Raw genomic sequence first — 15,600 nt, forward strand, 5'->3', positions numbered from 1 at the left:
GCCCCCTTATCTAAGTGCTTTTGACAGACATGCAGTTTAGCCAATCAGTGCAGACTCCTAAATAACTCCATTGGAGTAAGCACAATGTTATCTATATGACACACTGTCTAACTGTGAAACCTTTCAAAATGCTCTGAGCTAAGAGGCGGTTTTCAACGGTTTAAAAATCATTTTGAGTCTACCTAGGTTTAGCTTTTTCAAAAATACCACCAAGGGAACAAGGCAAATTTAATGATAAAAGTCAATTTGAAAGTTGTTTAAAATGACATGCCCTATCTGAATCATGAAAGTTTAATTTTGACTAGACTGTCCCTTTAAGAACTGAAATAGGACAACTTTGGGCTTCATAGAATGATACAGTTTCTATTTCCCCAACTCCTCCATAGGAAGACTATAAACCCAACGTTTAAAGGGACACTGAACCCAAATTATTTTCTTTCGTGATTCAGATAGAGCATGCAATTTTGAACAACATTCTAATTTACTCCTATTATCAATTTTTCTTCGTTCTCTTGCTAACTTTATTTGAAAAAGAAGGCATCTAAGCTTTTTTTTCATGGTTCAGTACTCTGGACCACATTTTTTTATTGGTGGATGAATTTATCCACCAATCAGCAAGGACAACTCAGGTTGTTCACCAAAAATGGTCCGGCATCTACACTTCCATTCTTGCATTTTAAATAAAGATACCAAGAGAATAAAGAAAATTTGGTGGAAAAAGTATGTGAACCCTTGGATTTAATAACTGGTTGAACCTCCTTTGGCAGCAATAACTTCAACCAAACGTTTCCTGTATTTGCAGATCAGACGTGCACAACGGTCAGGAGTAATTTTTTTTTTTTATTAATTTATTTATATACTGAGAAAAAAAATTGATAAAGAAAGAAAAGGGAGAGAAAAAAAAGAGACGAGAACAAGTCCGCCCGTGCAATCTGCCGGCCCCCCAGTCCATTTATTCATCACTCAAAGCCCATTCTTGCTGAAAACGGCCCAACAGGATACTAGTTAAAACAAAATCGGACTCACTGAATGGTTTCATCATTTTTTTTTTTGGAATACCAAGAGCAAGGAAAAGACAAACATTTCCCATTTCCTGAAAAATACAACCAAATGCTCTTCTTGTGGATATGGAATATTGAACTGCTCTATCGTAAATTGATTCATTAAGGCCGCTTTAAACTGTGAAAATTTGGGTGCTTCACGTGCCTTCCATAGTTTAAGGATAAGGTTATGACCTCTTAATATAATTGTGTTTAAGAGACTAAAATTTTTACTTATACCTTGAAATTGTACCAAGAAAAAGATCTCAATGGGTAACCAGTCGTGTTCCAACTTCAAAACTGTATTCATCCAATATGAGATCTTTTTCCAAAATTGGAGAATTTTTGGACATCCCCAGAGACAATGAAATAGATCTGCATCTGTTGTCAAGCATCTAGAGCATAAAACCCTTGAATTATACCATTTAGACAGTGCTCCCGGGGTAAAATACCTCTGAAGCCCAATTTTTATCTGGGATTCTCTCCATACTGTTGGCACCCAGCTCTGTTGAATTAATTTAAAACTTCCAACAATAGTTTGTTCATTTATATCAGTGAATTGGGTGGACCATTTTACTACCATATCACTGACCTGTAAACTAGAGGCTTTCTGAAGTAGGAGTAAGTGTAATGGGGAGATTGCATACAGTCCTGATGCATAAATTGATATCATGGGCTGTAAATCACCTATTGACCAGTTATTTCCATAGTTTTTGAGTAACTCTTGAAGGAAATGTCTAATTTGAAGATAAGCATAAAATTTACGAGCCCCGAGATCAAATTTATTTGCTATATCTGCAAAAGTTAGTGGGTAGCCATCAGTTCCATGAATTTGCTTCATGGTTTTTAGACCTTTTAGCTCCCAGTTTTTAAATATCTGATTATAGAGTCCCGGGCTAAAATTAGGGTTACCACATATTGGTAAATAGTGTGAAACATAAGGAGAGCAATCCAATTCAGTACACAGTCTTTGCCATGCCACTATAACATTTCTAAACGTAGAAAGATAAAATATATTTGAAGGGAGTGAAGTTAATGGACAGTGAAGTAAAGCCTTCAGCTGGAAGGGGGCCACTAGCCGTGATTCCCACCCACACGCAGAGATTTGATCTTTTTCGGTTAACCAATCCAGAGCAAATCTAGCGAGAATAACTAGATTATAGATCTGGATATTTGGGAGGGCTAGGCCAGCTGCCAGTTTAGAATTCATAAGACGATAGCAAGCGATCCGTGGTTTGGCTCCTTTCCATAAAAATCTAGAGCAAGCTCTATTATACATATCAATATCCTTTTTACGTAGAAAGAGCAGAATATTTTGAAAAATATACAGAAGTTTGGGGAAAATGACTGTTTTGATCAATACTACACGAGCAGAAAGGGATATGGGTAACATGATCCATTCTTCTAATTTTTTACTACAAAGCTCCAGCCCAGACCCATAGTTAAGCTGGTACCACTCTTCCGGATTTCTAGTTAGTCGCAGGCCTAAATATGTAATTTGAGAAACTTCCACGAAAGGATGTTTAATAACAAGTGTGGGCCTTTTGTGCAGCCACATTAATTCTGATTTCATGGTGTTAACCTTGAAACCAGATATCTCGCCAAAATCTTGAATAATACCCTGCAGCTTTGGCAGAGTGGTCATAAGGTTGGATAGAAATAACAGATCGTCTGCATACAGAAGCAGGATCAGTTTCTCGCCTGCCATTGAAATGCCATCCAGCTCCTGCCGTAACAATATGACCAAGGGCTTTAGACTGATGTTGAATAACAAGGGCGAAAGTGGACAGCCCTATCTGGTCCCTCTATGTAATCTAAATCGTGGGGATGTCACATTGTTAACGATGACGGCTGATGAGGGGGCACTGTAAATTAACTGAACATAGTTATTAAAAAACCCAGAAAGCCCAAATTGGTCTAGGGAGAAAAACAAGTGATCCCAGCTGATCCGATCAAAGGCCTTTTCAGCATCAACCATTAAAATGGCTTTCTCGGAAGACTTCGTGTGAACTACAGGACTTTTATCTGTACCAGGGCGACTCAATGAGCACTAAGGGTTTCCTCGTATTTCTGACTGGGTTCTGTCCGGGCATAAATCCGGATTGGTTACCATGAATTAGATCACCAATGCACGGTTTCCATCGGGCAGCTAGAATAGCTGCTAAGAGTTTGTAATCGGTGTTAAGCACTGAAATGGGTCTAAAGCAGGGGTATCAAACTCAAATTCATTGGGGGCCACATCAGCAGTTTGGTCACCCTCAAAGGGCCGGTTGTATAGGACTATATATATATATATATATATATATATATATATTATATCATGCTGGTGGTATTGATATTTAAAGAGCTAGGGAAGGCTTAGCAATGCATTAGGGCTAACAACTGCTGGCTTCTGCTTATTATGGGCCTCTGGTTGTGGTTTATTATAAAATTAATCAGTGAGTAGAGTATTCAGTAATAAATTATAGATGGCGCCAGTGCCAGACCCCTCCCTTAAGTTCAGAGACCCCCATCAATATGTGGACAGACAGTGACACAGTGCCCCCCCTCCCCCATCCCCAGCCTGGCCATTCAAGATTTTCCAGCAATCAATCTGTGGACAGACAGCAGTGACAGACAGTGCCCACCCTGGCCCCCCCACCCCCAGCCTGGCCATTCAAGATTCTCCTACCTGGCTGTACTGACGGTCAACACTGTGGACCTGGACTAGTTGTCTGACTCCACTCGTGATTGAGCTACCTGCAGCCTGCTGCCTGTCAAGCGGACGCGGTGGATGGAATCTGGAGATGTCACGTCAGGCGGCCATGGCTGTATCCCTCTGCTTTCTCCCGCTCTCATTCAGAGTGAGTGACGTCACGTGAGGCAAGTGAGCTGCGCCTGGTCACCAGTCCTCCACTGACACAATACGCATGCGTGGCGCGGCGTGAACTCACTCTGACCTCCCCCCCATAATGATCAATAGGCAGTATTAGGCTATCTATGCCGGGCGGCTGGGCCAGCACACTGTGGGAGGGAGAGGAGTGGGACGGGAGGCGGCAGTGACAGTCAGTGAGGAGGCACACAGGCAGGCTAGGCAGCAAGTCAGTACTCTGCAGGTGTACTCTGCTATGCATAATAATAATAAGGCGGCGGCTACACGGGCCACATGACAAGGTCTGGTGGGCCGGATTCGGCCCGCGGGCCTTGTGTTTGACACCCGTGGTCTAAAGGAACTTGGTAACTCAGGGTCCTTACCTTTTTTTAAGATTAACGAAATATTTGCAGCTGCGAAACAAGGTGAGCAGCTAGTATTCTCTGAAAAATAAAAATTATATAACCTAGTCAATATAGGGGACACCCGAGTATGTAATACTCGATAAAATTCAATAGGGAATGCGTCTGGTCTGGCTGCTTTATTGGTTTTAGCATTCTTAATTGCTATTATGATCTCCTCTTCAGTAATAGGGGAGTTGATAGCTTCCAAGGCTTCCATCAATAATTTCGGCACCTTAATCTTTTCCCAAAATTCTCTTTTGTTTACTAAATTAGTGGACTCCGACTTATACAAGTCTTGGAAGAATTCAAAAAACACTCTTTCAATATCAGAATGGTAGTATACCTAGTTGCGCCTTGTTTGATAGCGGAAATTGCCTGACGTGGAGAGGATTTAGCCGATCTCCCGGCGAATCCACCATATAGAGCTTTTTTTCTAAGGTCATCTTGGGCACTCTTCTGCTTGATCTGTATATCTCGAAAAGCCTTCGCCCTGACGTATACATCCCAATGGGCTTTAATTGGATTATCTATATATGCTCTATACAAGTTTTCCACTTGATTGGCAAGCTGTCTGGCGTTCTGACTGCTTTTCTTCTTCCAGTATGACATATAGGATTTAATCTCCCCTCGTAAGACGGCCATAGATGACTCCCAGAACACTTCAATTTTATCTAAATAATTACCATTATTTCCATAAAAATCTGACCACTTCTGTCGTAGCCAGTTCTGAAAACTAGTATTGTTACTTAAGAATCTGGGAAAATACAAGTAATTATTATTGGAGTTCCTGAAAACAGGTTTACAGCACAGTGAAATTACAGCATGGTCAGAGATTATGATGTCCTCAATTCTAGGCACCCAATTCCATTTAAGCAATGAGTCTGAAATAAGGAAATAGTCAATCCTTGAAAGTGCTTAATGCACTTGAGATAGGCATGTGTAAGCCTGAGAATCCGGGTTCTGTACTCTCCATATATCGACAAGACCCAAATGCGAGCAGAGCTTTTGAAAAATCCGCACTTTCTTACGTCTGCTGTATAATCTTTTTTTTGAGCTATCCAGAATAGCATCTGCTGTCAAGTTAAAGTCGCCTGCAATAAATAAATTCTGACCTATAAATCTATGTAGCATCACTAATAAGACCGCCCAAAAATTATGGTCAATTTCATTAGGTCCATAAATATTACAGACTGTATAATTGATCCTGTTAATCTCAATTTCCAAAATTAAAAAACGACCACCAGGGTCTACTTCGATATTAACAGTTCAATATTCCAAATTTCTATTCAATAAAATGGCGACCCCCCTTTTTCTAGATGAAGACGGGGCAGCAATAACCTCCCCAACCCACTTAGTTTTAAGTTTAGAAATTTCTGGGGGTTTAAGATGTAACTCCTGCAGAAGAACTAGATCAGGCTTAAATTTCCCCAAATATTTTATTATAGATTTCCTTTTAATTGGGGAGGTTATGCCGCCCACGTTCCAAGAAATTAGGTTAAGATCAGGGACCGACAGGCCTTACTATCTATCAATTGAGGAAAGGGCAGGGGAACCGGCCAGACAAGACGGAGAGAGCTAGAATATATAAGAAGACAAAAAAATAAATAAAAAAAAACACATCACACCACATACTTAACCCTACACATCCATTTTTAAGTGTTTCAGAAATCACGTGATAAACTAACCAATACAGGATCATATACCTATAACAGTATGAAGCACATATAAAATCTCTTGACAGTGATAACATAATTTCTGTTCATTCAAGCATCATAATTATAATAACCACTATTAAATTATGGAACACCAGCTTCTCTGCAGAAAGTCTCGGCTTCCACGACATTATTTAATATGTGAGAAATTCTCTCTCAACACAACTAGCTTTGCGGGGTATATCAATTTGATGTTATAATTTTCCTTCTGCAGCCTGCTATAGAAAAAGGACATATGCCTTCTCTTAGTCAGCATTTCAGATGACAAATCTTGAAAGATTAAGAACTTGTGAGAACCTAGGAAGAAAGGATTGCATTTTCTATAGTGCTTAAGGTATAGTAGTTTATCTTGGAAGTTAAGGAATTTAAATATCACTGGCCTTGGTCTAAAACTCTGAGTAACGTCTCTACGTTTTTTAGATAAACAAACTAGGAAGTATACAAAATCAAAGATAATCGAAATTTTAGCACACCACCAGTGTAATCCAAGGTGTTAGAGAATTTAGAATATTATAACACCTCTCCTATCTAAAAATTCCCACAGTACCGTGAGTACCGCCTGAATAAGGTCTCTAGGCTATAATAGAGTGCTTCCTGTAATACTATATTGCTACTGTTTGTAGTATTTCTATTCTGAATTAGCTGAATGTGGCTGTTGCAAAATGTAGTGTAAGTGTGTCAGTTATTAGTGTTAGTTTTATTCTGGTTAATCCAGAAGAAAGAATACTACATCAAGATGCTTCCTAAGGTGCATGTGCTTTTGTCATAAGTGTACCTTTTAAACTTGGTTAACCCAAGAAAGAAGGAGATTATGCGAAAGGTGCGTCTTAGCATGCTTATACTGTAGTATTATCTATACTCTTGACTATCCCTAGAAGAAAGGAAAAAAAAATAAAAAATAAAACTTTAACAAAGTGATTCCTACAGTGCCTGTGCTTCTGTTAGCAGTGTTATTATTATTATCATTTTTTTTCTTTCTTTTCTTTTCTTCCCCCTTTTCCCCTTTTTTCTTCCTTTTTTTTTAATACAAAATAATCCCAGAAGAAAGGAGAACTGTCTTAAAAGTGATTCCTAAGGTGCTTATATTTCTATGAACAGAATGATCTATTCTTAATTGGCTCAGAAAAAAAACAAGAAAAAAAACTGTAGCAACGTGCTGCCTACGATGTATCTACTGATACTGTTAGTGTTACTTTTTATTCTGAGCCAACCCAGAAAGAGAACACCATAACAGCGTGCTGCCTAAAATGCTTATACTTTTATTATTACGTAGACCTTATTTAGTTGATACACCAGTACATAAAAATTGTGATAGAAAGTACTAGTAACACTTATACTATAAGTATGTAAATAGATTGTTCTTTACGTAGGCCCACAGTTCTACCCCTTAAATAACGCGCAATCCGTAGCAAAGGGCGATCTGTACTAATCCTGGTAAATTATTTACCAGCTTATATTTACAAGTATGCACTTCTGTGCTTATCTTATGCGAACTTTGCGAGAACCAAATCTTGTGCATAGGGATATCCGATTATGGCAGAATATTTATGGTTCAGATGTTTATACATACAATACATTCAGTGTCATAATAAGTCAGAGTGGAACTTGTAGAACTCCAAGTTGCATATAATTATGCCTGCTTAACTATAGCTGGCAAGCAACTTCAGATTCTCTTAATCAAGTAACTCTCTTGACTCTCTTAATCAATTAACAGAACACCCTCTCGATTAAGATTCACATTAAATACTGTAATATTTCAAACAGGGGCCACTGCTAATAAGTAATCACTAACAGTGTACGGTATTGAGGAAAGGGAGAGAAACAAAACAAATTTTATAATGGTAAATACATCTATATCCCAGCATAAGTATATCATAGGGAAAATAAGCCTAATACAGGAGTTACTGGTAGATCTGCCAAAACAAATATTTAAATTTCCCTACACCAGAGAGATTAATGTAAAAAAAAAGTAATGGATAGGCAGTCTAATAAAACAAGCAAATTGTTCCAAGGAGTTGTTTATGCTTCATACAGTCCCAAGGATAGACCAAGCAGCAGGATATCACTGTACTGAGTCTACAGCTTCAATATCACCTCAGCTGGATAGGCTTACATCCCAGGCAGAATTCAGTAAGTGTAGATTTTATCTAAGCCCGATGCCCAGTGACTGGTCGTAACCGTCCTATATGCTGCCTCTAAATGCAATATGCCGTACACAGTACATTTCTTCTAAATACCCATAAGTCCGGAGCACCAAGTCAAACTAGATGGCATCATTCGGAACTCTCTATCTTTTGCCCATCTCAGATCTTATCTGGGGCCGAATAACACCTCACAGTCAAATCAGGAACCAACCGCACCTTTGTGGTTCGAGGTCTCCTTGCCTTCTTATTTTGATGATTTCGGCGTGAACTTTGGCATCTCATCAGCTCAGAAGAGAGGATCAGCCTGCCACTTGGGGAGATCCACGGCCCACCAGAGAAGGGAATCCGCAAGCCCAGAGAAGGGCGGATAGAACACCTCCGTCGTGTGGCATAAGCAGCAGAGAGTGGACTGTTACAGCTTGAGACTTTTCGCTACAAATAATTATGTGCCGTTGTTTGTCGGCATTACCTCCGTCTCACTCAGAACAGGGAAGGCATCCAAATATAACTTAGCCCAACCAGGTAGGCTGAAAGACCGCTCATCTATTAGAGGTGTATCCAGGCACCTCTAGGCAAGTGAAATCCGACTTTCCAGGTGGCTTGCTAACATGGCTCAGGTAACTTCCCTTGACGGCATATACCTTGTTAAGAAAATCAGGTTAAAGTTGTAGCCGGGCACCTCAGGGCAAGCAGAACGCGGCTTTAGATAAGATAGCAGCGAGACTCAGATGGCTCCATTAACGGCAATGCCTTTGATAAGGAAGATAGTTTACAGATATAATCGGCAACATCCTTATTACGGCAAGCAGGTTAGGGATGAGCCAGGCACCTCTGGGCAGACATCAGGTACTTCCATTAGCTGCAAAGTCCATGTTAAGATAACATGTGTAGACCATTTACCAAGAGCAATAGTCAGGAAAAAAGTTCTTGAGACAAATGACCCAATATTGGTTAAACGAGCTCCAGGTGACATTGAAGGAAATGGCGTGCACCAGCCAGTGTGCACAATTAGGCTGTGTGGTCAGACTTCCATATGTAGGATCAAAACATTCTAAGAACCCGAGCCTGGAACCAGCCAAGGGTAACAGCATAGACTGGTGATGGATTAGGCCTTTCCCAAAGGCGCGGAGCTCCAGTAACACATGCGGTTACCTATACGCCCCTCCTCCAGCCAGAAGTCTCGAGTAGAATAGTTTTTGAAGTCAATAAAGAACTAGAAAGTTAGTTGTCTGTGCAGGAGTAATTTTTGACCATTCCTCTTTACAGAACTGTTTCAGTTAAGCAATATTTTTGGGATGTCTGGTGTGAATCGCTTTCTTGAGGTCATGCCACAGCATCTCAATGGGGTTAAGGTCAGGACTCTAGCTGGGCCATTTCAGAAGGTGTATTTTCTTCTGTTTAAGCCATTCTGTAGTTGATTTACTTCTATGCTTTGGGTCATTGTCCTGTTGCAACACCCATCTTCTGTTGAGATTCAGTGGGTAGACAGATGGCCTTAAGTTATCCTGCAAAATGTCTTGATAAACTTGGGAATTCATTTTTCCTTCGATGATAGCAATCCGTCCAGGCCCTGACGCAGCAAAGCAGCGCCAAACCATGATGCCCCCACCACCATACTTCAAAGTTGGGATGAGGTTTTGATGTTGGTGTGCTGTGCCTCTTTTTTGCCACACATAATGTTGTGTGTTTCTTCCAAACAACTCAACTTTGGTTTCATCTGTCCACAGAATATTTTGCCAGTACTGCTGTGGAACATCCAGGTGCTCTTGTGCAAACTGTAAATGTGCAGCAATATTTTGTTTGGACAGCAGTGGCTTCCTCTGTGGTATCCTCCCATGAAATCCATTCTTGTTTAGTGTTTTACGTATTGTAGATTCGCTAAAAGGGATGTTGGCATTTGCCAGTGACTTTTGTAAGTCTTTAGCTGACACTCTAGGATTCTTCTTCACCTCATTGAGCAGTCTGTGCTGTGCTCTTGCAGTCATCTTTACAGGATGGCCACTTCTAGGGAGAGTATCAGCAGTGCTGAACTTTCTCCATTTATAGACCATTTGTCTTACCGTGGACTGATGAACAGCAAGGCTTTTGGAGATACTTTTATAACCCTTTCCAGCTTTATGCAAGTCAACAATTCTTAATCGTAGGTCTTCTGAGCGCTCTTTTTTGTGCGAGGCATCATTCACATCAGGCAATGGTTCTTGTGAAAAGCAAACCTAGAACTGGTGTGTGTTTTTTATAGGGCAGGGCAGCTGTAACCAACACCTCCAATCTCATCTCATTGATTGGACTCCAGTTTGCTGACTTCTCACTCCAATTAGCTCATGGAGATGTCATTAGTCTAGAGGTTCACATACTTTTTCCACCTGCACTGTGAATGTTTACATGGTGTGTTCAATAAAAACATGGCAACATTTCATTCTTTGTGTGTTATTAGTTTAAGCAGACTGTGATTGTCTATTGTTGTGACTTAGATGATGATCAGATCACATTTTATGACCAATTTGTGCAGAAATTCATATCATTCAAAAGGGTTCACATAATTTTTCTTGCAACTGTGTGTATATATATATATATATATATATATATATATATATATATATATATATATATATATATATGTGTGTGTGTGCGTGTGAGAATATGTACAATTTTTTTTTTTAATACTCTGCTTTGTTTTGTGTTTTTGCTTTTTTAAATCGTGTCTTTTTATGCTATTATTTATTATATATATATATATATATATATATATATATTTTTAACTATGAGGCATTTCACAAGGGCTGAGTTGCTGTACTTCGACCATTAAAGGGATACTGAATTCAAATGTTTTTTTTTCATGATTCAGATAGAGCATGCAATTTTAAGCAACTTTCTAATTTACTCCTATTATCAAATTTTCTCAGTTATCTTGGTATCTTTATTTGAAAAAGCAGTAATGTAAGCTTACATTTTTTTTTAAATGCTATTTTATTTAATTTAAAATATATATATATATATATATATATATATATATATATATATATATATATATATATATATATATATTGTGAACCCCCATTTGAATAACCCACGAGCTGCCACTTCTTGCTATAAAGCAACTGTTCACTTTCTCCCCTCCCCTAGATTCAAATAAGCCCCTCGCTACTGCTAATACTTGTAACCCTTATATGGGCTACATCTAGATGGTACTATGTTTAATTTCAACATTGCCTGTTTGGCCCCTTATGATTCTATCCCCCACCCATAAATGTACTCTGACATTTTATAATTATGTCTAGAGTCTAATTTAGTGGTTCTCTCGCAAACACTGCTACTATAATTATACTTTGATATATAAACCATGTAAAGCACATTAATGGTTATTTTATGTATTCTTTAAACTCAAGATCAACTACAGGATCTAAGAATTTGAAAGTTTATTTTCTAGTGGATGATAATATTGTCTGCTACATGTCTAAATATGTGTACAATTCTGTTCAATAAGCCTGTATAAACCATACAATTCTCTGTTTATTATTCTTTATGCCAAACAGTTGTATATTATGGAAAAATCAATAATAAAAAAAAAGATATTTACCTAAAAAAAAATCCTAGGTATTCACACCTCATTGTAAAGGGACTTTAAGCAATCAATCAGGATACTAGACCATGACTTGCAAGGAAGCATGCATCTGGCATGGGCAGGCACAGTCATGTTATTTCCCTATTCAGTTTAAGGATGTGTACTATGAAATCTCACAAGATTTCAGTGAAATTTCATGAGATCACAGCAAAGCATAGCATGACCTCAGCACTGCTGATGCCAATTGGCTATTGTTTTTTGTTTTGTTTATTTTTTTCAACTTACAGCTGGATAGTTACTGAAGTATAACTGTTACCAGAGCACTGAAGAAGTAAGCTGAAGAAATTGTAAGGTAAAATGTCTTCCTTTTTACATTGAGATGGTCAGGTGATATTTTCTTGTCAGCTTTTTACAGTTATGCTGCATCACTTTCATGTGATTTAGCATATGAGTATTATGTCCCTTTAAATTATTGCAAAGTAGTTATTACTTTTTATGGGTTGCGTTGAGCGTCAATGTGCATTTATATTACAAGTTGCGGATCACTCAAATGCAATCGCATTTTACATTTAAACCTTTTACATGAACTCAAAGCTCACCTAAAGAGTTTGGGCTGAGAAAAAAATTGCACTAAGCACCCCTAAACCGCCACATAGCTCACTACTATAAACTTCCTACAATAATAAGCTCTAAACTGCCACGTAGCCCACCGCTATAAACTCCCTGTACTTGAAACCTCTAAACTGCCACAACCTCTAACCTAAGACCCCCTAAGTTATAAAAAATAAAATAGTATAACACTACACATAAAACCCCAACCAGTGAGTCCTATCCTAAAACTAAAGTTTTCTTAGAAAAAGCCCACCCCCTAATAAAAACTAAAATAACACTAAAACCTACTCTAAAAATTGCCCTGAAAAGGGCATTTGTTGGGCAGTTCCCTAGTTGAATCTATTACCTCTTTTGCTTAAAAAACCCTTCCTAAAACAAAAGTGATCCCCCACCCGACCAAAAAAAAACTATCTTTAAAAAAAAAAAAAATCCTATCCTAAAAAACATGCCCTAAAAAGGGCATCAGCGGTTGAGCTCTTTTGTGGAAACCCCCCCAAAACCCTAGGCTAAAAAAGATGCACTCAAAGGGCATCACCGATTAAGCTCTTTTGTGAAAAAAACCCTATCCTAAAAAAAGATGAACTGAAAAGGGCATCAGCGATTAAGCTATTCTGTGATAAAAATCCCTTTCCTAAAAAAGGGATTTGTCGGACAGTGTCCTAGTTGAATTGATGAGCTCTTTTGCATAAAAAAACCCTATCCTAAAATCAAAGTACACCCTCCACCCCCCCAAAAAAAAAACTATCTTTAAAAACCCTATTCTAAAAAAGATACACACTGAAGCTTGAATGCAAGGTTTCCACTTATATAGGGGTGTCCTTGCATTTCTATTAGCTGATTTTTTTAATTCTTATTACAATCAGCCAATAGAAAAAGCTTTCATTCTGTTGGCTGATTGGTCTAATAATTTAAGAATCAGCAAATAGAAATGCAATGCCACCCCTATATAAAGGGGAACCTCGCTTTCCTGCTTCAGTGAGTGTGCTGCAGAGACATCGGATAGAAAAGAAGATGGAAGAAGAGGAAAGCCCCAAAGGAGTGCAAGCATGGACCCGTAGCTGCCCCTTAAGGAGCCAGATACAAGTTTGAGGTGTACCAACTTTTGGAGTTCAGTGGTAATTTTTTGGGGGTTTTTTTTTTCCACAAAAAAAAAAATTAATCGTTGATGCCCTTTTCAGAGCATCTTTTTTGGGAAAGGTTTTTTTAAAGATGCTAATTGCTTCAATGAGGGCACTGCCTGACAAATGCCCTTTTCAGGGCAATTTTTACAGTAGGTTTTAGTGTTAGTTTAGGGTTTTTTTAGGCATTTTTTTTATGTGGACTTTAGTTTTAGGAAAGGTTTTACTGGTTGTAGTTTTTTATTTTTTGGTAAAAAAAATTCTGTAATGCTAATGTGTTTGATTTTTTCTAATTGTAGTTTTTTTATTTTTTGAAACTTAAAGGTTAGGGGTCTTGGGGGGGTTAGTTGTTGGGGGGTACTTTGCGATGGAGTTTGAGGCATTTAGGTAGTTAATAGATTAGGGGTATTGTGCAATGTGGTTATAGCAGTTAGGGTGTTAAAATAGGTTATGGGGTAGTTTGTGATGGGGTATTGGTGGTGTAGGGTTTACTAGTGTAGGGAGTTTATAGTGGTCGGCTATAATAGTGGTTAATAGTGTAGCAGGGTAATTTGTTGTGGGCTATTTGACAGTTTATGGGTTATAAGTGTAGGGAGTTTATTGCGGTAGGCGTTGTGGTGGTTTAGATGTTATTTGAGTAGGGTGCTTATAGCGGTGGGGATTAATGCGCAAGTGTAGGTTTTATTTAAAGGGATACTAAACCCAAATTTTTATTTTTTGATTCAGATACAGCATGCAATTTTAAGCAACTTTCTAATTTACTCCTATTATCAAATTGTCTTAGTTCGCTTGATATCTTTATTTAAAAAGCAGGAATGTAAATTTTAGGAGCCGGTTTATTTTAGGTTCAGCACCCTGGATAGCGCTTGCTTATTGATGGCTACATTTGGCTAACCAATAAGCAAGCGTAACTCAGGTTCTGAGCTAAAAATGGGCTGGCTCCTAAGCTTTATATTCCTGCTTTTTAAATAAAGATAGCAAGATAATGAAGAAAAATTGATAATAGGAGTAATATAGAAATTTGCTTAAAATTGCATGCTCTATCTTAATCATTAAAGAAAAAAAATGGGTTTAATCGCTGCTCCATTGGTTTCAATTGGGTTACTTTGATCTCCTTTGGTTAACTTTTTTACTTTCAACTTGTAATACCAGTGCTACCAAAACGTGTACAAAAAGTTAACCTCTAGCAATGTTACTGTTCCACTTGTAATCTAAGCTAATGTTGTGTGGGTGACACAATGCCCTCCCCCAAGTTCTACCATAGCCCTCACTCTTGATCCCACATGTATATATTTTTTACAGCTGAGCAGTCAGTTACCCCTTAGCATCAGCGGTTGAGCTCTTTTGTGGAAACCCCCCCAAAACCCTAGGCTAAAAAAGATGCACTCAAAGGGCATCACCGATTAAGCTCTTTTGTGAAAAAAACCCTATCCTAAAAAAAGATGAACTGAAAAGGGCATCAGCGATTAAGCTATTCTGTGATAAAAATCCCTTTCCTAAAAAAGGGATTTGTCGGACAGTGTCCTAGTTGAATTGATGAGCTCTTTTGCATAAAAAAACCCTATCCTCAAATCAAAGTACACCCTCCACCCCCCCCAAAAAAAAAACCTATCTTTAAAAACTCTATTCTAAAAAAGATACACACTGAAGCTTGAATGCAAGGTTTCCACTTATATAGGGGTGTCCTTGCATTTCTATTAGCTGATTTTTTAATTCTTATTACAATCAGCCAATAGAAAAAGCTTTCATTCTGTTGGCTGATTGGTCTAATAATTTAAGAATCAGCAAATAGAAATGCATTTTGTTGTTATAAAATAAATTATAGACTTTTAAAAAAAATATTATAAAAATAATCATGCGGTTTTGTACACTAACATATATTTTTTTATTGCAACATTCTTAAAGTCTGAAATTTACCTTCACTTTAAAGGGACAGTAAACATACAAAATAATGTTATATAATTCTGCACATAGTGCAAAATTATATAACATTATCTTAGGGGCACCTTTATAAATCGAAAGCATTTCCTAATTTTTTATCCCAAAGTTGGACTCCGCTCAAGGTTCTACTGAGCGGGTCTTGTTGTTTAAAAGCGCTTCACATGCACGCTGTCTAGTCACAGTGCTTCTGATTGCGCCATTAAAGTGAATGTAGCT

General features: G+C 38.2%; 1 protein-coding gene across 4 annotated transcripts in view; it reads left to right on the forward strand.

Annotated features, from left to right (window-relative positions):
• The window catches only part of C2H4orf33 (chromosome 2 C4orf33 homolog), a 143,386-nt gene that overhangs the window by 35,585 nt on the left and 92,201 nt on the right, over nt 1-15,600 (forward strand). The window contains exon 3 of one of the 4 annotated variants that reach the window (XM_053703660.1): nt 12,001-12,065. The exons of the other annotated variants lie outside the window; for them this stretch is intronic. The gene's annotated coding sequence lies outside the window, so the exon portion shown is untranslated. The remainder of the gene's footprint in view (nt 1-12,000; nt 12,066-15,600) is intronic. 4 annotated transcript variants of the gene reach the window in all.

The sequence above is a fragment of the Bombina bombina genome, chromosome 2 (assembly GCF_027579735.1).
Source record: "Bombina bombina isolate aBomBom1 chromosome 2, aBomBom1.pri, whole genome shotgun sequence".
Classification (NCBI taxonomy): Eukaryota; Metazoa; Chordata; class Amphibia; order Anura; family Bombinatoridae; genus Bombina; species Bombina bombina.